We start from the raw sequence: 25,315 nt of genomic DNA on the forward strand, positions 1-25,315 counted from the left end.
ATAGAAATAGAAATCCTAGAATGGGATTTTTTTTTTTTTTCTTCCCCCATTTCAAGTCGATCCTCCTATTTCAAGTCTGATCGAGTTCTATAAGCAAGAGACTGTGTTCTGAGAGCACTGAAGACAGCGGTGATGTCACTCGTCCAGAAGAAGCCACTAGTTTACATGAAGAACACGGCTGGGAGCGCCTGCTTTTGAACAGACCTCTTTTCTGGTGTCATTGTTTTGTTTAGTTTTTTTTATGAAGTGAAAATCTACTGGAATTACATCTTGTTGCCTTACCATTATAGGGTAAGACATTACACTGGGCCCTTCAACATACACCTCATCATCGTCAAACAAGTGTCATTTTCTATAATACCAATTCATTGTTATTATTTGAAGCCTTTGGTGGGGTGGGGGGGGGGGCAAACCTCAAAAACAATGAACCGTACAAAAAACACACTTTAAACAAAGCCAGTATCACACAGATTAGCATATTAGTTGTTTACTCAAATAGGGTACAGGGATGGTGGGATACAAAATAGAAAAGCTGTTTTTGAATTACTTGGGTTGTTTTAGATTTTACCTCATGCTTCCCCCCCCCCCCTCCCCTTAAATCAATGTGTCATTTTGATTGGATGGTAGAAATTAAATCAGTAATGTTACTATTCCGGGTGGGATATTTTAAGGTTGATTTGATATCTGGTTGTTTTGGAGTTTTTTTTTTCAGAACGTCGTTTTAAAAGGATAAACGACTGCTATAATAAGGAAGTAGTTTTTCTAAACCCAGTTTTATAGGTGCCTCTTCCTAAGTAGTAGTTAGTTTCAGTAGCAATGAAACTACCTGCTGTCCAATGTTCTGAAGTAGGACTTCTCTGGGGCCTCCCGTAGTGGCTCAGCGGTCTAAGGTACTGCATCGCAGGGCTCGAGGCGTCACTACAGCCCCGGGTTCCATCCCAGACTGTGTTACAGCCGGGCCGTGACCAGGAGACCCATGAGGCGGCGCACAATTGGCCGAGCGTTGTCCTGGTTAGGGGAGGTGTTTGGCCCGGCCGGGATTTCCTTGTCCCATTGCGCTCTAGCGACTCCTTGTGGCGGGTTGAGCGCCTGCAAGCTGACCTCGGTCACCAGTTGTACGGTGTTTCCTCCCACACATTGGTGCGGATGGCTTCGGGGTTAAGCGAGCAGTGTGTCAAGAAGCAGTGCGGCTTGCCAGGGTCGTGTTTCGGCGGACGCATGGCTCTCGACCTTCACCTCTCCCTGTACGGGAGTCGCAGCGATGGGGCAAGATGGTAACTACTAATTGGATATCACAATTCTTTTTAAACTCTATCTCTGGTTCCTGTAACAGCACAGTGTTAGCATACCTATTTCACTCATACTGTCTGCAGGCAAGTCAGACTCAGGACCACAGTCAGTTCTTCCTCCTTTACTAGTGCAGCTGTAAGGAAGCACATTGCATATATCACCTCCTCGTACAGTAAAAACATCTCTTCTGCATCTATTTATGAAAATAGATCTATGTCCAAATGAAGGATAAGGCGCTTCAGGGAAATGGGCGATCCTGTATTCTAGGATTCAGAGAAGTCGCCATTTTGTTTCTGGGAATTGCAGATTGTATTTTGTTGTTTGTTTGTTTCTAATTGCGCGTAGCCTAGATAAAGCTGCTTCTTCATTCTCCTCCCCAAAGCAAAGCTTTTTTAAATCCTTTTCTAAAGGGTTTCATATATTATGCTTCTAGGTCAACCAGTGTGCTTGGTGACATGCACGTCTTGTCTCATCTGCCAAACGCATTGTGATGAAGCCTAAGGGGATGACTGACTGTCCTGGTTCCATTTCAACTTCCTCCTCCTCAGTCTTGTCTACGAGAGGCAGGACTACAGTACAGAGGCTTCAGAAAATAAATGGGGCGAACGTTTACAATAGTGTGCTATTTTCCAGATGTTTATTTATTTATTTTTTCTTCCCCCAAGTCAAATAGTCTACTTAAAAATCATCGGGAAGAAGTGAGACGCGGTACTGATGTTTTCTCTGTAAAAACCATTCGAAATCACATGGGGAGGGACAGAGAGCTAGTGAGACCCAGCTATGACAGATGAAGGAGGACAAGGAGGACAGAGCGAAGCTAAGTGTGAACGAGAGAGACCAAGAGAGAGAGAGAGAGAGGGAAGGAAGGACTCCCTAGAATAACTAGATCGAGGGTTTGTATCACTGGCCTTGTTTCCGTCACAACGCTACACAGCAGTGGTGCAGCAACACAAACACACACGTACAGAGAGGCCAGGCCAGAATCACATGTAAACGGTTCAGCAAATGTTATTGTGTTTTCTTTTGTCTTTTTTGTTTTAAACAACAGAACTGTGTGTTACTGTTTTATTGTCCAGCTGCAGTAATAAGAAGGAGAGGATCGGTCGGATGGCACTATTGTTTCAGTTCATCGCTGTTATTATTTTTGTCTCGGTATTTTCCAAGAGGTCAGTGTGGTCGACGTTGCCCTCCATCTTTGTAGTTCACCTCCATCTTTGTAGTCCTTGGGTAGTGGTGCGTACCGTACTCGATAGTCCCCGGTGTGAGGGAGGTAGAGGAGGAAACCTCTTGTGATTGTGGCTCATGCTCTGGCTCAGAGGAAGGAGTTTAGTTTTGTCAGTGTGCTTTGACTTAGAGGCCCAGGACCCCACCGTCCACCTAGGAACACTGTCTGTCTCTCTGTGTCCTTAATAGCACCCTATTCCCTAGGTAGTGCACTACTTTTAGCCAGAGCTGTGAGGGGTTAGCCTGCAAAAGAGGTTCTGGACAGAAGTAGTGCCCTACACGTGCAATAAGGCTCCATTTTAGATTGGCTTCCTGTCTCATCAGAGTGGTTTTCTACAGTAGCACCAGGGGGAGGGCAACTCACAGGGGAAGGAGAGAGAGAGAGAGAGCCTTGGGCCTTCAGACTACCACTCTGATATAAGGTCTTAGTGAGACAGATAGATCAACAGAAAGAGAGAGCCTTGGGCCTTCAGACCTCCAGTCTGCTATAAGGTCTTAGTGGGACAGATAGATCGACAGAGAGAGAGAGCCTTGGGCCTTCAGACCTCCAGTCTGCTATAAGGTCTTAGTGGGACAGATAGATCGACAGAGAGAGAGAGCCTTGGGCCTTCAGACCTCCAGTCTGCTATAAGGTCTTAGTGGGGTCTCTCTCATCTAGCCCAGCCCCGGCCAGCGCCGCCCCGATCCCAGTCACCCCGATTCCAGCAGCCATCCTGGACAAGGAATGGTGGTTCTGGTTGGGTGGAGGGCCAGAGAGGCTGTCCCCCGGCTCGGTCCAGTTGATAACGGGCTCCTCGGCGGGTAGCTGGTTCAGTTCTGACTGGGACCCGGTTCTGGAGGAAGCAGGGTTCCTGCTGATCACCAGGTCCAGTTTGTTTCCTGACTCGGCGATCAGAGGGACCACCAGACAGCAGTCGAAGTCTCTGGTCCTCACGTGGTTGATCTGAGAAACGAAAAGACGAGAGAGAGAGAGAGAGAGAGAGTTATATAGATTTGGTTTAAAAAGCTTTTGATTGGTCCTTTGAATGAATGTTTCAACTCGGATGTTAAAGAGGCAACAAAAGGAAGTGATTTGAGTTAGGAGTTTCCAGCTAGCAGACTGGAGGTCCGTCGTGGCACATCTCTGTTTGACCATCATCTGGTGAGCAGAGGTTTGCCACGATGCTGGTTTATATCTGGTTTAAAAGCCAAACAAACAAACAAATATGTAATATTTGTATTTCCTGAGACTGAAAGTGTAACTTCAGGCTTTGCCTCTGAGCGGTTTCCTTCCATTTCAGTTAGAAGCCGACAAGATCAATACATCTACTCTGTTTAAACCTTCAGGTGAACCGTTTGTAAAACCCAGTCCTGTTCTTCAAACAGGAAGTCAGAACACTTACGTTCTCTCTCTCTCTCTCTCTCTGCTCCTGTGTTCGGCTGATTTAATATTTGCTGATGTACCCGTCAATTACAACCACAGTAAACTTACAAGCTGAATAATGTATCATCTTGGCTATCGGAATAAACTGTAGTTCATTTCCTTGAGCACCTTTGTGTTTGTGCTTTTAAAAACAACATTATCAGCGACTGGGGGAAAAAAATAAAAGTTGAATAACGTCCCGGGTTGAAGTTCACCTGTCAGAAGACTAAATTGTAGTTGAGTTCCTTGTTTGTGCTTTTAAAAAACAACAACAGTGACCTGAGGGAAGCTGATAAGGAAGACAGTCTCTCTCTCTCTCTCTGAGCAGCGAATAATGAGAAAACCTTTCTTTTCATATGTTAATGACACGTTCACTAGATTGACAGCTTCCCTGGAGAGGGATTCATCTCTATCAACACGACTCTCTCTGCCAAGTCAGCCTCACTTAGACCAGCAGGAAATTAGGCCAATGTTGTGTATCAATTTGGGCCCCCAAAAAATGACAAAAAATCCTTTGACGTTCTATGAACTGTGTAGATCTGCTCTACTTCCTGTCTTTAGCTACATGGAGGAAATAGAAACTTTTGGAAGGGTCAAATGATCTAACTGTTGAAAGTGCTTGTGGGCGACGGAGAGAAGCAAAATGGTGCCGTTTGAGGCCATGTGGCGGAGTGAGTGTGTGTGTGTGTGTACCTGTAGCAGCCTGTCGTAGGACTTCAGCCCCCCGACCTCTGCAGGTCCACCTGGGCGGATGTTGTTGACATAGACACCTTTCTCCAGGAGGCCATCCGACACACTGAAGCCAAAGTCTTCAAGGTCCGACTCCTTCAACAGACTCACCTGCACAATCAATCAATAATGTCCTCAACCAATCAATCAATAATGTCCTCAACCAATCAATCAATAATGTCCTCAACCAATCAATCAATAATGTCCTCAACCAATCAATCAATAATGTTCTCAACCAATCAATCAATATTGTCCTCAACCAATCAATAATGTCCTCAACCAATCAATCAATAATGTCCTCAACCAATCAATCACTAATGTCCTCAACTATCAATTAATCATTTAACCTGGTGTAAATAATGCAGTTTATTGATAGACTGGATGACAGGCTGTGTCCGCTGACAGTCATAACGTGATTGATAGACTGGATGACTGGCTGTGTCCGCTGACAGTCATAACGTGATTGATAGACTGGATGACAGGCTGTGTCCGCTGACAGTCATAACGTGATTGATAGACTGGATGACTGGCTGTGTCCGCTGACAGTCATAACGTGATTGATAGACTGGATGACAGGCTGTGTCCGCTGACAGTCATAACGTGATTGATAGACTGGATGACTGGCTGTGTCCGCTGACAGTCATAACGTGATTGATAGACTGGATGACAGGCTGTGTCCGCTGACAGTCATAACGTGATTGATAGACTGGATGACAGGCTGTGTCCGCTGACAGTCATAACGTGATTGATAGACTGGATGACAGGCTGTGTCCGCTGACAGTCATAACGTGATTGATAGACTGGATGACAGGCTGTGTCTGCTGACAGTCTTAACATGTCAGTACCAGAGCTTCATCATAACTGAAGTTGTCAAAAAGCTCAAGTTGAAGACACGCAGACACTTAAGATGCGTCAGCACGTTCTTACCTTCACAGGGTTTTTAACCCCTCTGACGTTCCATGAAATGAATTAAACAGTTGTAAAGAAAAGTAGCAGTACTCTGGCCCTGGAGGGCCTTGGTGGGCCCCGGGGCTTTGGAGGGCTCCGGAGGGCCTTGGTGGTGGTTTATCATCGTTACCTTGTGCAGCTCCACGGGGTGGGCGACATGACGTCATTCATCTCCTGCTTCATCTTCCTCATGGCGAAGGCCTTGCGCCCCCGTCGCTGGGCAGGGTGTTGGAGCGCGAGGACTGGCTGCACTGCGGCCGGGCTGCGCTGCGCTCCTGGAAGCTGGCCTGCCGACCCAGGTGGCTCCTCAGAGGAGCAGGGTCATGGTTCAGACTCAGACTACTGCCTGACATAATGGTGGCCTGGAGGGGGACACCGGGGGAGGGAGATGAGGGAGGGAACCCAGAGAAAAAGAGAGGGGGAGGGAGAGAGGAAGGGGAGATGGGGAGGGAGAGAGGAAGGGAGAGGGGGAGGGAGAGAGGAAGGGGAGAGGGGGAGAAGAGAGGGGGAGATGGAGAGGAGGGAGGGAGGGAGAAGAGAGACGGAGGAGATGAAGGAGGGGGAGGAGAGGGAAATGAGAGGATAGAGGAGGGGAGAGGCCAGAGAGGGAGAAAAGGGGTTATGGTGATGAACTTCCAAAGTGAGATATGAAGTACAAGGTACGCTCGTGGACATGAGAATTGCTCCAGGTGTAGAATGTGTTCAAGCAGTATGTCAAAGAGAAATGGTTTGATTGTAGAATAATAACATAGACAGTTCCTGTCAGAGGAGATGGTTGGATCATCATCATTATGACCCAATAAACAAACAAACAAAGACAGAAAAACTTCAAAACCCAAGACGCCTTGCGGCAACCGTCCCATCATGCTTTGCTCACACCGCCATGCCCATTGCCACATCATCATCACTCTTCCCACTGATTGGACAGGAATGAGTGATGTCACCCAACCACCAGACGTGGGAAGTCTCATGTTTGTGACAAACAAGTGAAACTGAACACTGTTTCACCCAAGCTGAAGCATAGAGGTGCTGCAGAAACCCAACCAGTTTGGCAACAACACACTGTCACAGTCTCCATGCACCAAGACACAAGGTACAGCGCTTTGACTCGAAATGGAAGATGTGTGATTCATTCCAACATACAATTTGCCAGTTTTCATGTTGACAAATGCAACATGCTCTTCAATACTGACATTAATTAACAGACATGTTCATTTAAAGCCAATGAGGAGCCGCAGGGTATGTTCAATCCAAGTTGAGGTGGCATTTAATTCAGTCAAGCCTCCTTGATTTAATGTCTCCGAACCCGAAAGGATAATTATTTCTCTTCATTCCAAACTAACCTCTGTGATTCACACGGTGTCACTTACTTCCTGCATTGGCACTTAATTTCAGGGTTCATTTACAATGTATTGCTGAGCGTCAACACACCTCCAGGCAGCACTACGGATGCATCCCAAATGGCCCACTATTCCCTTCATAGTACAGGGCCCATGTAGTGTATAATATAGGGAATAGGGCCCAATGTAGTGTATAATATAGGGAATAGGGCCCATGTAGTGTATAATATAGGGAATAGGGCCCATGTAGTGTATAATATAGGGATTAGGCCCATGTAGTGTATAATATAGGGAATAGGGCCCATGTAGTGTATAATATAGGAATAGGGCCCATGTAGTGTATAATATAGGGAATAGGGCCCATGTAGTGTATAATATAGGGAATAGGGCCCATGTAGTGTATACTATAGGGAATAGGGCCCATGTAGTGTATAATATAGGGAATAGGGCCCATGTAGTGTATACTATAGGGAATAGGGCCCATGTAGTGTATAATATAAGGAATAGGGTGCTATATAGTGTATAATATAGGGAATAGGGCCCATGTAGTGTATAATATAGGGAATAGGGCCCATGTAGTGTATACTATAGGGAATAGGGCCCATGTAGTGTATAATATAGGGAATAGGGCCCATGTAGTGTATAATATAGGGACTAGGGCCCATGTAGTGTATAATATAGGGAATAGGGTCCATGTAGTGTATAATATAGGGAATAGGGTGCTATGTAGTGTATAATATAGGGAATAGGGCCATATGTAGTGTATAATATAGGGAATAGGGTCCATGTAGTGTATAATATAGGGAATAGGGTGCTATGTGAGAGTCCTGTGTGGCTCAGTCGGTAGAGCATGGCGCTTGCAACGCCAAGCGTGTATCGATTCCCACTGGGGCCACCCATATGTAAAAGTAGTGGCCCCAGCCGACTTGTAAGTCGCTTTGGACAAAAGCGTCTGCTAAATGGGATATATTATTAAATGGGATATATTATGTAGTGTATAATATAGGGAATAGGGTGCTATGTAGTGTATAATATAGGGAATAGGGTGCTATGTAGTGTATAATATAGGGAATAGGGTGCTATGTAGTGTATACTATAGGGAATAGGGCCCATGTAGTGTATAATATAGGGAATAGGGTCCATGTAGTGTATAATATAGGGAATAGGGTGCTATGTAGTGTATAATATAGGGAATAGGGCCCATGTAGTGTATAATATAGGGAATAGGCTGCTATGTAGTGTATAATATAGGGACTAGGGCCCATGTAGTGTATAATATAGGGAATAGGGTGCTATGATGTAGTGTATAATATAGGGAAAAGGGTGCTATGTAGTGTATAATATAGGGATTAGGTGCTATGTAGTGTATAATATAGGGATTAGGCTGCTATGTAGTGTATAATATAGGGAATAGGGTGCTATGTAGTGTATAATATAGGGAATAGGGTGCTATGTAGTGTATAATATAGGGAATAGGCTGCTATGTAGTGTATAATATAGGGAATAGGGTGCTATGTAGTGTATAATATAGGGAATAGGGTGCTATGTAGTGTATAATATAGGGAATAGGGTGCTATGTAGTGTATAATATAGGGATTAGGTGCTATGTAGTGTATAATATAGGGAATAGGGCCCATGTAGTGTATAATATAGGGAATAGGGCCCAATGTAGTGTATAATATAGGAATAGGCTGCCATGTAGTGTATAATATAGGGAATAGGGTGCTATGTAGTGTATAATATAGGAAATAGGGTGCTATGTAGTGTATAATATAGGGAATAGGACCCATGTAGTGTATAATATAGGGAATAGGGCCCATGTAGTGTATAATATAGGGAATAGGGCCCATGTAGTGTATAATATAGGGAATAGGGCCCATTTAGTGTATAATAGGAATAGGGCCCAAATGTAGTGTATAATATAGGGAATAGGCTGCTATGTAGTGTATAATATAGGGAATAGGGTGCTATGTAGTGTATAATATAGGGAATAGGGTGCTATATAGTGTATAATATAGGGAATAGGGTGCTATGTAGTGTATAATATAGGGAATAGGGTGCTATGTAGTGTATAATATAGGGATTAGGGCCCATGTAGTGTATAATATAGGGAATAGGGCCCATGTAGTGTATAATATAGGGATTAGGGCCCATGTAGTGTATAATATAGGGAATAGGGTGCTATGTAGTGTATAATATAGGGACTAGGGCCCATGTAGTGTATAATATAGGGAATAGGGCCCATGTAGTGTATAATATAGGGATTAGGGTGCCATTAGGGACATATCCAATGAGTTTAAATATGCTAAACAACGTCTAAATGAGTAATGACCTCACCTTCGTCAATGACAACATATGGTGCCGTATTGAGGTTTCGCTGGCTCGTCTGACTCACAATCAACGATGCAATATTTCAACCTTGATAAATTTGTTTTACAAAGGAAAAAAATGCGTACGGTTGCCTCTACGTAAAAATTAACATTGTTTCCTAGTTTCGTGCCTTAAATACACAGGGATATATTTGTAGTTAGATTGCCCTTCGTGTCTAGGCTTGCCTTGAGGACAGAACAGGGAGTGTTCAGCCTGTGGTTGGCCGTGGTTCTATAACCAGGGTAGATGGGTTTAAATCTATAACCAGGGTAGATCGGTTTAAATCTATAACCAGGGTAGATGGGTTTAAATCTATAACCAGGGTAGATCGGTTTAAATCTATAACCAGGGTAGATCGGTTTAAATCTATAGCCAGGGTAGATGGGTTTAAATCTATAACCAGGGTAGATTGGTTTAAATCTATAACCAGGGTAGATGGGTTTGAATGTATAACCAGGGTAGATGGGTTTGAATCTATAACCAGGGTAGATGGGTTTGAATCTATAACCAGGGTAGATGGGTTTGAATCTATAACCAGGGTAGATGGTCCTCTATGGATGTCCGACCATAGAGTTAGGGTTTAAATCTATAACCAGGGTAGATGGGTTTGAATCTATAACCAGGGTAGATGGTCCTCTATGGATGTCTGACCAGAGAGGTAGGGTTTAAATCTATAACCAGGATAGATGGGTTTGAATCTATAACCAGGATAGATGGGTTTGAATCTATAGCCAGGATAGATGGGTTTGAATCTATAACCAGGATAGATGGGTTTGAATCTATAGCCAGGATAGATGGGTTTGAATCTATAGCCAGGGTAGATGGGTTTGAATCTATAGCCAGGATAGATGGGTTTGAATCTATAGCCAGGGTAGATGGGTTTGAATCTATAGCCAGGATAGATGGGTTTGAATCTATAACCAGGATAGATGGGTTTGAATCTATAGCCAGGATAGATGGGTTTGAATCTATAGCCAGGGTAGATGGGTTTGAATCTATAGCCAGGGTAGATGGGTTTGAATCTATAGCCAGGATAGATGGGTTTGAATCTATAGCCAGGATAGATGGGTTTGAATCTATAGCCAGGGTAGATGGGTTTGAATCTATAACCAGGATAGATGGGTTTGAATCTATAACCAGGATAGATGGGTTTGAATTTATAGCCAGGGTAGATGGGTTTGAATCTATAGCCAGGGTAGATGGGTTTGAATCTGTAGCCAGGGTAGATGGGTTTGAATCTATAGCCAGGGTAGATGGGTTTGAATCTATAGCCAGGGTAGATGGGTTTGAATCTGTAGCCAGGGTAGATGGGTTTGAATCTATAGCCAGGGTAGATGGGTTTGAATCTATAACCAGGGAAGATGGGTTTGAATCTATAACCAGGGTAGATGGTCCTCTATGGATGTCCGACCATAGAGTTAGGGTTTGAATGGACCCCCAGGATCTGAGACAAGCTGCACTGGTGATCATCAGAGGCTACAGAGCACCCCCCGCAGCCCACTAGCATGAGAGTAGGAGAGAGAGAGAGAACGAGAGTGATAGTGTGTGTGTGAGAGAGAGAAAGAGAGTGAGAGAGAGAGAAAGAGAGAGAGAGAGACAGAGAGAGAGAGACAGAGAGAGTGAGAGAGAGAGAGAGACAGAGAGAGTGAGAGAGAGAGAGAGAGAGAATGAAAGAGAGAGAATGAAAAAGAGTGTGAGAGAGAGAGAAAGAGAGAGACAGAGAGAGAGAGAGAGAGAGAGAGAGAGAGAGAGAGAGAGAGAGAGAGAAGCCAGCAGTACAGGGACAGCACCAGAGTGTCAGCTACAAGCAGAGAGGAAGCCCCAAAAAGGAAAAGGGTGTACCAAGTTTCTCTTATTCAGAAGCCTGTCTGGCTCGTCCTGGAAAGAGAAGGAGCGGTTACACACATCCACAGGAAGTGACATCATGCGATTGAAAAAAACAACAACTCCAAAACAGGAAGTGGAAGGGATGGGGACAGAAGAGGTGAAAGGTGAGAGTTGAGAGCTTTTCTTCACTAATATGTTACTGCATAAGTAAAGCCACTGGTCTAGAAGATACGTAGGTTTGTCAGCGTTGTGTTTGTATTGTACTGTGATGAATGAAACTGTTCATGACCTCAGACATTTTAAATCTACTGTGATGAATGAAACTGTGGATGCCAGACTGGCAGCAGGTCTCCAGATCTTCCAGGGCCTGAGACCAGAAGTTTACTTCCTGGTCCGGCTCGGTTAGTATTGCACTGTGATGAATGAAACTGTACATGTATTCGGCCATTTTGGCTCCTTGTTTACCTCCAGTTCCCTCAGGATGCCAGACTGGCCACAGGTCTCCAGATCTTCCAGGGCCTGAGACCAGAAGTTCTCTTCCTGGTCCGGCTCGGTCCCGTCATGACCCACAGTGAACCTAGAGGGGGGAAGAGGTCAGAGGTTAATACCCCCAGTCAGCCAATCAGTGAGCAGTCAGGGCAGGCGACCACATTGATGAGGGCTGGTGACCACAACGTGTGGGAAGGGTGTCAATGGGCTGTGCAGGCAGAGAGAGTGGAACAGTAAGTAGGTAGCTAGGCAGGTAGGATAGGGAAGTAGGTAGGATAGGGAAGTAGGTAATATGGGGAAGTAGGTAGGTTAGGATTGGGAAGTAGGTAGGATAGGGAAGTGGGTAGGTAGGATAGGGAAGTAGGTAGGTAGGATAGGGAAGTAGGTAGGTAGGATAGGGAAGTAGGTAGGTGGGATAGGGAAGTAGGTAGGTGGGATAGGTAGGTAGGTAGGTAGGTAGGTAGGTAGGTAGGTAGGTAAGAAGGATAGGGAAGTAGGTAGGTAGGATAAGGAAGTAGGTAGGTGGGTAGCTAGGTAGGTAGGTAGGTAGGTAGGTAGGTAGGTGGTAGGTAGGTAGGTAGCTAGGTAGGTAGCTAGGTAAGGAGGTAGGTAGGTAATTATGTAGGTAAGTAGCTAGGTAGGTAGGTAATTAGGTAGGTAGGTAGGTAAGTAGGTAGGTAGGTAAGTAGCTAGGTAGGTAGGTAGCTAGCTAGGTAGGTAGGTAGGTTGGTAGGTAGGTAGCTAGCTAGGTAGGTAGGTAGGTAGGTAGGTAGGAGAGGGCTGAGATATAGACACCGCCCAGACAGATGGATGTGGACACAAGGAGATGGATGTGGACACAAGGAGGTGGATGTGGACACAAGGAGGTGGATGTGGACACAAGGAGGTGGATGTGGACACAAGGAGGTGGATGTGGACACAAGGAGATGGATGTGGACACAAGGAGATGGATGTGGACACAAGGAGGTGGATGTGGACACAAGGAGATGGATGTGGACACAGGGAGATGGATGTGGACACAAGGAGGTGGATGTGGACACAAGGAGGTGGATGTGTGGACACAAGGAGGTGGATGTGGACACAAGGAGGTGGATGTGGACACAAGGAGGTGGATGTGGACACAAGGAGGTGGATGTGGACACAAGGAGGTGGATGTGGACACAAGGAGGTGGATGTGGACACAAGGAGGTGGATGTGGACACAAGGAGGTGGATGTGGACACAAGGAGGTGGATGTGGACACAAGGAGATGGATGTGGACACAAGGAGATGGATGTGGACACAGGGAGGTGGATGTGGACACAAGGAGATGGATGTGGACACAAGGAGATGGATGTGCAATGCTGGATCGAGGGAGATCCAGATGTGTTTCAGAGACAGTTTGTTGAGGCTAAGTGGAGCGACCAGAAGGGGGTTAGGGTTGGTTTGGGTTGAGAACGTTAGTGTTATGAGGGAACAGCCATGCCTTGTGCCATTCAAGTGAAGGTGGGGGCAGGTGTTGGGGTACAGGTGAGTGTGTGTAGTGTTGAGGTTAGGAGAGAGACATGGTGGTTTGCCTGGTTTAAGTGGGAGACTGGGAGGTCTCAGTGAGAGGATTGGGTTTGGGTTGGGAACAGTAGCGGTGCGAGGATACATCCTTGCCCTGTGCCACCCAGGTTAGGGTTAGGTGGGGTTAGGGTTGGGTTGGTTTGAGAACTAAAGGGGTATAAGGAGGCAGCCCTGCCCTGTGCCTCACCTGCTGTCAGTGATTAGACCAGTGGGCAGTGTAGAAGCTCTGTCGAACGTCAAGGAAGAGAGGTACTTCAACAATATATCAAGAACACCAAGACACCAATTTGATTCCCTTTGAAACCCTTTTCTGATGACGGTTAACCGATGAGCAATTCTGGTGAATCTTTGTACCTCGTTGATGATCATCAAATCAAATCAAATTTTATTTGTCACATACACATGGTTAGCAGATGTTAATGCGAGTGGAGCGAAATGCTTGTGCTTCCAGTTCATCTTTGAGAAATAGAGGAGAACCCCCCCCCTCCTAGTTATGAACCAGAACAGATCTATACTAGTTATGAACCAGGAACACGTATCTATTAACACACTAGTTATGAACCAGGAACACGTATCTATTAACACACTAGTTATGAACCAGGAACACGTATCTATTAACACACTAGTTATGAACCAGGAACACGTATCTATTAACACACTAGTTATGAACCAGGAACATGCATCTATTAACACACTAGTTATGAACCAGGAACACGTATCTATTAACACACTAGTTATGAACCAGGAACACGTATCTATCATTAACTATTAACACTAGTTATGAACCAGGAACACGTATCTATTAACACACTAGTTATGAACCAGGAACACGTATCTATTAACACACTAGTTATGAACCAGGAACACGTATCTATTAACACACTAGTTATGAACCAGGAACACGTATCTATTAACACACTAGTTATGAACCAGGAACACGTATCTATTAACACACTAGTTATGAACCAGGAACACGTATTAACACACTAGTTATAACACACTACAACACACTAGTTATGAACCAGGAACACGTATCTATTAACACACTAGTTATGAACCAGGAACACGTATCTATTAACACACTAGTTATTATTAACACACTAGTTATGAACCAGGAACACGTATCTATTAACACACTAGTTATGAACCAGGAACACGTATCTATTAACACACTAGTTATGAACCAGGTATCTATTAACACACTAGTTATATCTATTAACACACTAGTTATGAACCAGGAACACGTATCTATTAACACACTAGTTATGAACCAGGAACACGTATCTATTAACACACTAGTTATGAACCAGGAACACGTATCTATCTATTAACACACTAGTTATGAACCAGGAACACGTATCTATTAACACACTAGTTATGAACCAGGAACACGTATCTATTAACACACTAGTTATGAACCAGGAACACGTATCTATTAACACACTAGTTATGAACCAGGAACACGTATCTATTAACACACTAGTTATGAACCAGGAACACGTATCTATTAACACACTAGTTATGAACCAGGAACACGTATCTATTAACACACTAGTTATGAACCAGGAACACGTATCTATTAACACACTAGTTATGAACCAGGAACACGTATCTATTAACACACTAGTTATGAACCAGGAACACGTATCTATTAACACACTAGTGAACCAGGAACACGTATCTATTAACACACTAGTTCCACATTAGCACACTAGTTATGAACCAGGAACACGATCCTTTAGGAGTTTTTCTTTTTGTGTAAATGTGATTCTTCAAGAAAAACCAATAACCCCCCCGGGGATCAATACACTATTCTACCACTGGACCTATTTGACCAGAGCTCAAAGGGAATTCTGTAAGGACGCCTTGCTTACATTTACACTTGAATCTTTTTCAAGATTTCAATACTGCCTAAAGTGATCATTCCCCCCACCCCCCACTCTGCTAAGCCACATCCTCAGCTGTGATTATTCTAAAGTGATGGTGCCCCCCACTCTGCTAAGCCACATCCTCAGCTGTGATTATTCTTCATTGGACACGGAGGGATCATGTTAGCCCTGATATGTTCCATGTAGAACTAGATGAACTGAGGGTAGGTCAGAGGTCAGAGGGGAAACCAGAAACAGAGAACAGCTTTGATATCGGTCCACAGGAACAAGAACAAATCTGTGTTCTGTACTTCCTGTCCCAAATCTGTGTTCTGTCCTTCCTGTCCCAAATCTGTGTTCTGTACTTCCTGTCCCAAATCTGTGTTCTGTCCTTCCTGTCCCAAATCTGTGTTCTGTACTTCCTGTCCCAAATCTGTGTTCTGTCCCTTTTGTACTTCATTCAAAAGCTTAAAAGGGATTTATGATAGAAAATATGCTCATGAATTAATTTATAAAGAGCTTCTTTATCAAACACAAACAGCCGTTAGCCAAAAGTCAAGTTCAAATAGCAGCTCTATGTGTGTGATCCAGCTCTACCTGTGGAAACATCTACGATTTATGCTAGAGCTGCGTCCACATGGGAGCCAATAAGGGAGCCACACACACACACACACACACACACACACACACTGGGACAGCAACACCTCTAGACCTGCCAATGCCACAAACAGCCGTTAGCCAAGGTCAAGTTCAAATAGCAGCTCTATGTGTGTGATCAGCTCTACCTGTGGAAACATCTACGATTTATGCTAGAGCTGCGTCCACATGGGAGCCAATAAGGGAGCCACACACACACACACACACACACACACACACACACACACTGGGACAGCAACACCTCTAGACCTGCCAATGCCACAAACAGCCGTTAGCCAAGGTCAAGTTCAAATAGCAGCTCTATGTGTGTGATCCAGCTCTAGCTGTACCTCTCTATCATCAGGATCATGTACAGCAATATTTCACTAATAAAACTTTAAAGTTGTGGTGTTTCTGGGCTGTCGTTGTACACGGTGTGGGTGTTGTGGTGTTTCTGGGCTGTCGTTGTACACGGTGTGGGTGTTGTAGTGTTTCTGGGCTGTCGTCGTATACGGTGTGGGTGTTGTAGTGTTTCTGGGCTGTCGTTGTATACGGTGTGGGTGTTGTAGTGTTTCTGGGCTGTCGTTGTACACGGTGTGGGTGTTGTAGTGTTTCTGGGCTGTCGTCGTATACGGTGTGGGTGTTGTAGTGTTTCTGGGCTGTCGTTGTACACGGTGTGGGTGTTGTAGTGTTTCTGGGCTGTCGTTGTACACGGTGTGGGTGTTGTAGTGTTTCTGGGCTGTCGTTGTATACGGTGTGGGTGTTGTAGTGTTTCTGGGCTGTCGTTGTACACGGTGTGGGTGTTGTAGTGTTTCTGGGCTGTCGTCGTATACGGTGTGGGTGTTGTAGTGTTTCTGGGCTGTCGTTGTATACGGTGTGGGTGTTGTAGTGTTTCTGGGCTGTCGTTGTATACGGTGTGGGTGTTGTGGTGTTTCTGGGCTGTCGTTGTACACGGTGTGGGTGTTGTGGTGTTTCTGGGCTGTCGTTGTATACGGTGTGGGTGTTGTAGTGTTTCTGGGCTGTCGTTGTACACGGTGTGGGTGTTGTAGTGTTTCTGGGCTGTCGTTGTATACGGTGTGGGTGTTGTAGTGTTTCTGGGCTGTCGTTGTCTACGGTGTGGGTGTTGTAGTGTTTCTGGGCTGTCGTTGTACACGGTGTGGGTGTTGTGGTGTTTCTGGGCTGTCGTTGTACACGGTGTGGGTGTTGTAGTGTTTCTGGGCTGTCGTTGTATACGGTGTGGGTGTTGTGGTGTTTCTGGGCTGTCGTTGTACACGGTGTGGGTGTTGTAGTGTTTCTGGGCTGTCGTTGTATACGGTGTGGGTGTTGTGGTGTTTCTGGGCTGTCGTTGTATACGGTGTGGGTGTTGTAGTGTTTCTGGGCTGTCGTTGTATACGGTGTGGGTGTTGTGGTGTTTCTGGGCTGTCGTTGTATACGGTGTGGGTGTTGTAGTGTTTCTGGGCTGTTGTTGTATACGGTGTGGGTGTTGTGGTGTTTCTGGGCTGTCGTTGTATACGGTGTGGGTGTTGTGGTGTTTCTGGGCTGTCGTTGTATACGGTGTGGGTGTGTGTGTGTTTAGGGAATGCAGAACGATCACTGAAACAATCACTGAGCTGTTTGACAGTTGGTTGCAAGATTTTATTTTTCCTTTATTTAACTGGGCAAGTGAGTGAAGAACAAATTCTTATTTTCAATGACGGCCTGGGAACAGTGGGTTAACTGCCTGTTCAGGGGCAGAACGACAGATTTGTACCTTGTCAGCTCAGGGATTCGATCCTGCAACCTTTGGGTTACTAGTCCAACACCTGCCTCTAACCACTAGGCTACCTGCCTCTAACCACTAGGCTACCTGCCTCTAACCACTATGCTACCTGCCTCTAAGCACTATGCTACCTGCCTCTAAGCACTATGCTACCTGTCTCTAACCACTAGACTACCTACCTCTAACCACTAGGCTACCTGCCTCTAACCACTAGGCTACCTGCCTCTAACCACTATGCTACCTGCCTCTAAGCACTAGGCTACCTGCCTCTAAGCACTAGGCTACCCTGCCTTTAACCACTAGGCTACCTGCCTCTAACCACTAGGCTACCTGCCTCTAACCACTAGGCTACCCTGCCTCTAACCACTAGGCTACCCTGCCTCTAACCACTAGGCTACCTGCCTCTAACCACTAGGCTACCTGCCTCTAACCACTAGGCTACGCTGCCTTTAACCACTAGGCTACCTGCCTCTAACCACTAGGCTACCTGCCTCTAACCACTAGGCTACCTGCCTCTAACCACTAGGCTACCTGCCTCTAACCACTAGGCTACCTGCCTCTAACCACTAGGCTCCCTGCCTTTAACCACTAGGCTCCCTGCCTATAACCACTAGGCTACCTGCCTCTAACCACTAGGCTACCCTGCCTTTAACCACTAGGCTCCCTGCCTCTAACCACTAGGCTACCTGCGCTAGGCTACCTGCCTCTAACCACTAGGCTACCTGCCTCTAACCACTAGGCTACCTACCTCTAACCACTAGGCTACCTGCCTCTAACCACTAGGCTCCCTGCCTCTAACCACTAGGCTCCCTGCCTCTAACCACTAGGCTACCCTGCCTCTAACCACTAGGCTCCCTGCCTCTAACCACTAGGCTACCTGCCTCTAACCACTAGGCTACCTGCCTCTAACCACTAGGCTACCTGCCTCTAACCACTAGGCTCCCTGCCTCTAACCACTAGGCTCCCTGCCTCTAACCACTAGGCTACCTGCCTCTAACCACTAGGCTACCTGCCTCTAACCACTAGGCTACCTGCCTCTAACCACTAGGCTACCTGTCTCTAATCACTAGGCTCCCTGCCTTTAACCACTAGGCTCCCTGCCTCTAACCACTAGGCTACCTACCTCTAACCACTAGACTACCTGCCTCTAACCACTAGGCTCCCTACCTTTAACCACTAGGCTACCCTTCCTCTAACCACTAGGCCCCCTTCCTCTAACCACTAGGCCCCCTGCCTCTAACCACTAGGCTCCCTGCCTTTAACCACTAGGCTACCTACCTCTAACCACTAGGCTACGCTGCCTCTAACCACTAGGCTACCTGCCTCTAACCACTAGGCTACCCTGCCTCTAACCACTAGGCTACCCTGCCTCTAACCACTAGGCTACCTGCCTCTAACCACTAGGCTACGCTGCCTCTAACCACTAGGCTACCTGCCTCTAACCACTAGGCTACCCTGCCTCTAACCACTAGGCTACCCTGCCTCTAACCACTAGGCTACCTGCCTCTAACCACTAGGCTACCTGCCTCTAACCACTAGGCTACCCTGCCTCTAACCACTAGGCTACCTGCCTCTAACCACTAGGCTACGCTGCCTCTAACCACTAGGCTACCTGCCTCTAACCACTAGGCTACCCTGCCTCTAACCACTAGGCTACCTGCCTCTAACCACTAGGCTACCTGCCTCTAACCACTAGGCTCCCTGCCTCTAACCACTAGGCTCCCTGCCTCTAACTACTAGGCTACCCTGCCTCTAACCACTAGGCTACCTGCCTCTAACCACTAGGCTACCTGCCTCTAACCACTAGGCTACCTGCCTCTAACCACTAGGCTACCCTGCCTCTAATCACTAGGCTACCCTTCCTCTAACCACTAGACTACCTGCCTCTAACCACTAGGCTACCTACCTCTAACCACTAGGCTCCCTGCCTTTAACCACTAGGCTCCCTGCCTCTAACCACTAGGCTCCCTGCCTCTAACCACTAGGCTCCCTGCCTTTAACCACTAGGCTCCCTGCCTCCCCAGACAAAGGGCCAGAGGTAGTGTCGCTGAGAGGTCAAAGGTTAGCGGTTCAGGGAGTTAACGGTGAGTACAGGGCTGTACGTACCCTCCGGTGGTGGGTGTGTCCCATTCGTCGTCGCTGAGGCCTGCCAGGATGTTGTGTCTCTGGCGGGTGCTGACGGGGGACAGGCTGCCTTGGCTGGGCTTGGCGTTCCTCCACTCATGGCTGTGGAAGCTGTAGCCAGAAGCCTGGAAACCTGGGGCTGGGACGGGAATGCACACACACACACACCACGAGACTGGGTTAGCCCACGGAGCTAAAGCCTAGAGCTCACACAGTCGGGTTATCAGAAACACAATATCAAAGCTATCAGGCAAGTCTCCTCCTCACATGAGCATCGTTCAGTCAAAACCCTCCACCACATCTCCACTTGTCGTGCTACAGCCACTCAGTAGTGATCATGTAGTACAACGCCTTGGTGAACGGATCTCCCTGTCATTGAACGCTTTTTCCTGTAGAACTAGTTGGTCATATGAATTGAGTGTTAGAGTGTGTGTGTGAAATTCTCTCTGTCTCTCTCTCTCTCTCTGTCTCTCTGTCACTGTCCCTCTCTCTCTCTCTCTCTCTCTGTCTTTGTCTCTCTCTCTCTCTGCCTCTCTCTCTCTCTGCCTCTCTCTGTCTCTCAATCTCTCTCACTCTCTCTCTCTGTCTCTCTCTCTGCCTCTCTCTCTGTCTCTCTCTCTGCCTCTCTCTGTCTCTCTGTCTCTCTCTCTCTCTGTCTTTCTCTCTGTCTCTCTCTCTGTCTCTCTCTGTCTCTCTCTCTCTCTGTCTCTCTCTCTCTCCCTCCCCCTCTCTCTCTCTGTCTTCTCTCTGCCTCTCTCTTTCCCTCAATCTCTCTCTCCCTCTCTCTCTCTGCCTCTCTCTCTGCCTCTCTCTCTCTGCCTCTCTCTCTGCCCTCTCTCTCTCTCTCCCTCCTCTCTCTGCCTCTCTCTCTCTCTCCCTCTGCCTCTCGCTCTCTCCCTCCCCCTCTCTCTCTCTGCCTCTCTCTCTCTCTCCCTCTGCCCTCGCCTCCTCCCTCCGCCTCTCTCTGCCTCTCTCTCTCTCTCCCTCTGCCTCTGCTCTCTCCCTCCCCCTCTCTCTCTCTGCCTCTCTCTCTCTCTCCCCTCCCCCTCCTCTCTCTCTCTGCCCTCTGCTCTCTCTCTCTCTCTCCCCCACTCTCTCTGCCTCTCTCTCTCTCCCTCCCCCTCTCTCTCTCTGCCTCTCTCTCTCTCTCTCCTCCCCCTCTCTCTCTCTGTCTCTCTCTCTCCCTCTCTCTCTCTCTGTCTCTCTCTCTGTCTCTCCCTCTCGCTCTCTCCCTCTCTCTCTCTGCCTCTCTCTCTCTGTCCCTCTCTGTCTCTCTCTGTCTCTCTCTCTGTCTCCCCCTCCCCCCCCCTCTCTCTCTCTCTCTCTCTGCCTCTCTCACTCTCCCCCCTCTCTCTGCCTCTCTCTCTCTCCCCCTCTCTCTCTCTGCCCTCTCTCTCTCTCCCTCTGCCTCTCGCTCTCTCCCCCCTCTCTCTCTATGCCTCTCTCTCTCCCCCCCTCTCTCTCTATGCCTCTCTCTCTCTCCCTCCCCCTCTCTCTCTCTCTCTCTCTCCCCCTCTCTCTCTCTCCCCTCCCTCTCTCTCTCTCTCTCTCTCCCTCCCCCCTCTCTCTCTCTGCTCTCTCTCTCTCTCTCCTCCCCCCTCTCTCTCTCTGTCTCTCTCTCTGTCTCTCCCACTCGCCTCTCCCTCCCCCTCTCTCTCTCTCTCTCTCTCTCTCTCCTCCCTCTCTCTCTCTGCCTCTCTCTCTGTCCCTCTCTCTGTCTCTCTCTGTCTCTCTCTCTGTCTCTCTCCCTCTCTCTCTCTGCCTCTCTCACTCTCCCTCCCCCCCCTCTCTCTGCCCTCTCTCACTCTCCCTCCCCCTCTCTCTCTCTCTCTCTGTCTCTCTCTCTCTCTCCCTCTCTCTCTCCTCTCTCCCCCTCTCTCTCTCTCTGTCTCTCTCTCTCTCTGCCTATCTCTCTCCCTCTCTGCCTCTCCCTCTCTGCCTCTCTCTCTCCCTCTCTCTGTCTCCCTCTCTCTGTCTCCCTCTCCCCCTCTCTCTCTGCCTTTCTCACTCTCTCTCTCTCTCTGCCTCTCTCACTCTCCCTCCCCCTCTCTCCCCGTCTCTCTCTCTCTCTCTCTGTCTCTCTCTCCGTCTCTCTCTCTCTCTCTCCCCCCCTCTCTCTCTCTCTCCCCCTCTCTCTCTCTCTCTCTCTGCCTCTCTCTCTCTGTCCCTCTCTCTCTCTCTCCCTCTCTCTCTCCCCCTCTCTCTCCCCCTCTCTCTCTCCCCCTCTCTCTGTCTCTCTCTCTCTGTCTCTCCCTCTGCCTCTCTCTCTGCCTCTCCCTCTGCCTCTCTCTCTCCCCCTCTCTCTCTCTCCTCCTCTCTCTCTCCCTCTCTCTCCTCTCTCTCTCTCTCTCTCTCTCTCTCTCTCTCTCTCTCTCTCTCTGGTCTGATATTGAGTTAAACAAAGACATCTGACTGTTTGGCTGCAGGGACTCTATTCTGCTGCTGTGTTTCATCAATAATGTAGAGCTGGTGGAGTCTCTATTCCTTGTGTGTGATCCAGCTCTACCTGTGGAAACATCTGTGATTCATGCTTGAGCTGCGTCCACATGAGTGCTATAAGGAAGCCACAAGGGAGCCACACACACACAAACACACACACACACAAACACACACTGGGGCAGCAACACCTCTCGACCACATGATGATCGGTCCTCCTATGGGACATGAGATGGAAGACATGATGACCCGCATGGTTCTCCTCATAGTAAATCTCCAATTAGGACCAGCATTGTTCTCCTCATAGTAAATCTCCTAATAGGACCAGCATGGTTCTCCTCATAGTAAATCTCCCAATAGGACCAGCATGGTTCTCCTCATAGTAAATCTCCCAAAAGGACCAGCATGGTTCTCCTCATAGTACATCTCCCAAAAGGACCAGCATGGTTCTCCTCATAGTAAATCTCCAATTAGGACCAGCATGGTTCTCCTCATAGTAAATCTCCCAATAGGACCAGCATGGTTCTCCTCATAGTAAATCTCCAATTAGGACCAGCATGGTTCTCCTCATAGTACATCTCCCAATAGGACCAGCATGGTTCTCCTCATAGTAAATCTCCTAATAGGACCAGCATGGTTCTCCTCGTAGTACATATCCTAATAGGACCAGCATGGTTCTCCTCATAGTAAATCTCCCAAAAGGACCAGCATGGTTCTCCTCATAGTAAATCTCCTAATAGGACCAGCATGGTTCTCCTCATTGTACATCTCCTAATGGGACCAGCATGGTTCTCCTCATAGTAAATCTCCTAATGGGACCAGCATGGTTCTCCTCATAGTAAATCTCCTAATAGCACCAGCATGGTTCTCCTCATAGTAAATCTCCTAATGGGACCAGCATGGTTCTCCTCATAGTAAATCTCCTAATAGGACCAGCATGGTTCTCCTCATAGTAAATCTCCCAAAAGGACCAGCATGGTTCTCCTCATAGTACATCTCCCAAAAGGACCAGCATGGTTCTCCTCATAGTAAATCTCCAATTAGGACCAGCATGGTTCTCCTCATAGTAAATCTCCCAATAGGACCAGCATGGTTCTCCTCATAGTAAATCTCCAAATAGGACCAGCATGGTTCTCCTCATAGTACATCTCCCAATAGGACCAGCATGGTTCTCCTCATAGTAAATCTCCTAATAGGACCAGCATGGTTCTCCTCGTAGTACATATCCTAATAGGACCAGCATGGTTCTCCTCATAGTAAATCTCCCAAAAGGACCAGCATGGTTCTCCTCATAGTAAATCTCCTAATAGGACCAGCATGGTTCTCCTCATTGTACATCTCCTAATGGGACCAGCATGGTTCTCCTCATAGTAAATCTCCTAATGGGACCAGCATGGTTCTCCTCATAGTAAATCTCCCAATAGGACCCGCATGGCTCTCCTCATAGTAAATCTCCTAATGGGACCAGCATGGTTCTCCTCGTAGTAAATCTCCTAATAGGACCAGCATGGTTCTCCTCATAGTAAATCTCCTAATAGGACCAGCATGGTTCTCCTCATAGTAAATCTCCTAATAGGACCAGCATGGTTCTCCTCATAGTACATCTCCTAATGGGACCAGCATGGTTCTCCTCATAGTAAATCTCCTAATAGGACCAGCATGGTTCTCCTCATAGTACATCTCCTAATAGGACCAGCATGGTTCTCCTCATTGTACATCTCCTAATGGGACCAGCATGGTTCTCCTCATAGTAAATCTCCTAATGGGACCAGCATGGTTCTCCTCATAGTAAATCTCCCAATAGGACCCGCATGGCTCTCCTCATAGTAAATCTCCTAATGGGACCAGCATGGTTCTCCTCGTAGTAAATCTCCTAATAGGACCAGCATGGTTCTCCTCATAGTAAATCTCCTAATAGGACCAGCATGGTTCTCCTCATAGTAAATCTCCTAATAGGACCAGCATGGTTCTCCTCATAGTACATCTCCTAATGGGACCAGCATGGTTCTCCTCATAGTAAATCTCCTAATAGGACCAGCATGGTTCTCCTCATAGTACATCTCCTAATGGGACCAGCATGGTTCTCCTCATAGTAAATCTCCTAATAGCACCAGCATGGTTCTCCTCATAGTAAATCTCCTAATGGGACCAGCATGGTTCTCCTCATAGTAAATCTCCTAATAGGACCAGCATGGTTCTCCTCATAGTAAATCTCCTAATAGCACCAGCATGGTTCTCCTCATAGTAAATCTCCTAATGGGACCAGCATGGTTCTCCTCATAGTAAATCTCCTAATAGCACCAGCATGGTTCTCCTCATAGTACATCTCCTAATGGGACCAGCATGGTTCTCCTCATAGTAAATCTCCTAATAGGACCAGCATGGTTCTCCTCATAGTAAATCTCCTAATAGGACCAGCATGGTTCTCCTCATAGTAAATCTCCCAATAGGACCAGCATGGTTCTCCTCATAGTAAATCTCCTAATAGGACCAGCATGAGTCCCCCAGGTTCCTCATTCGTTCTAGCACATGTTGGATAATGTTATAATGCATCCCAAATGGCACCCTATTCCCTATATAGTGGACTACTTTTGACCAGAGCCCTATTCCCTATATAGTGCACTACTTTAGACCAGAGCCCTATTCCCTATATAGTACACTACTTTTGACCAGAGCCCTATTCCCTATATAGTGGACTACTTTAGACCAGAGCCCTATTCCCTATATAGTACACTACTTTTGACCAGAGCCCTATTCCCTATATAGTGGACTACTTTAGACCAGAGCCCTATTCCCTATATAGTACACTACTTTAGACCAGAGCCCTATTCCCTATATAGTGCACTACTTTAGACCAGAGCCCTATTCCCTATATAGTGGACTACTTTAGACCAGAGCCCTATTCCCTATATAGTGCACTACTTTAGACCAGAGCTCTATTCCCTATATAGTGGACTACTTTAGACCAGAGCCCTATTCCCTATATAGTGGACTACTTTAGACCAGAGCCCTATTCCCTATATAGTGCACTACTTTAGACCAGAGCCCTATTCCCTATATAGTGCACTACCTTAGACCAGAGCCCTATTCCCTATATAGTGGACTACTTTAGACCAGAGCCCTATTCCCTATATAGTGCACTACTTTAGACCAGAGCCCTATTCCCTATATAGTGCACTACTTTAGACCAGAGCCCTATTCCCTATATAGTGCACTACTTTAGACCAGAGCCCTATTCCCTATATAGTGGACTACTTTAGACCAGAGCCCTATTCCCTATATAGTGCACTACTTTAGACCAGAGCCCTATTCCCTATATAGTGCAC

The 25,315-nt window shown here is 46.9% G+C and overlaps 1 pseudogene; it reads right to left on the reverse strand.

Annotated features, from left to right (window-relative positions):
* Window positions 1–2,436: 2,436 nt before the first annotated feature.
* Window positions 2,437–25,315, reverse strand: part of LOC135532790 (glutamate receptor-interacting protein 1-like) — a 79,934-nt pseudogene continuing 57,055 nt past the window's right edge.

Source organism: Oncorhynchus masou, unplaced genomic scaffold (genome assembly GCF_036934945.1).
Source record: "Oncorhynchus masou masou isolate Uvic2021 unplaced genomic scaffold, UVic_Omas_1.1 unplaced_scaffold_2028, whole genome shotgun sequence".
Lineage (NCBI taxonomy): Eukaryota > Metazoa > Chordata > Actinopteri > Salmoniformes > Salmonidae > Oncorhynchus > Oncorhynchus masou.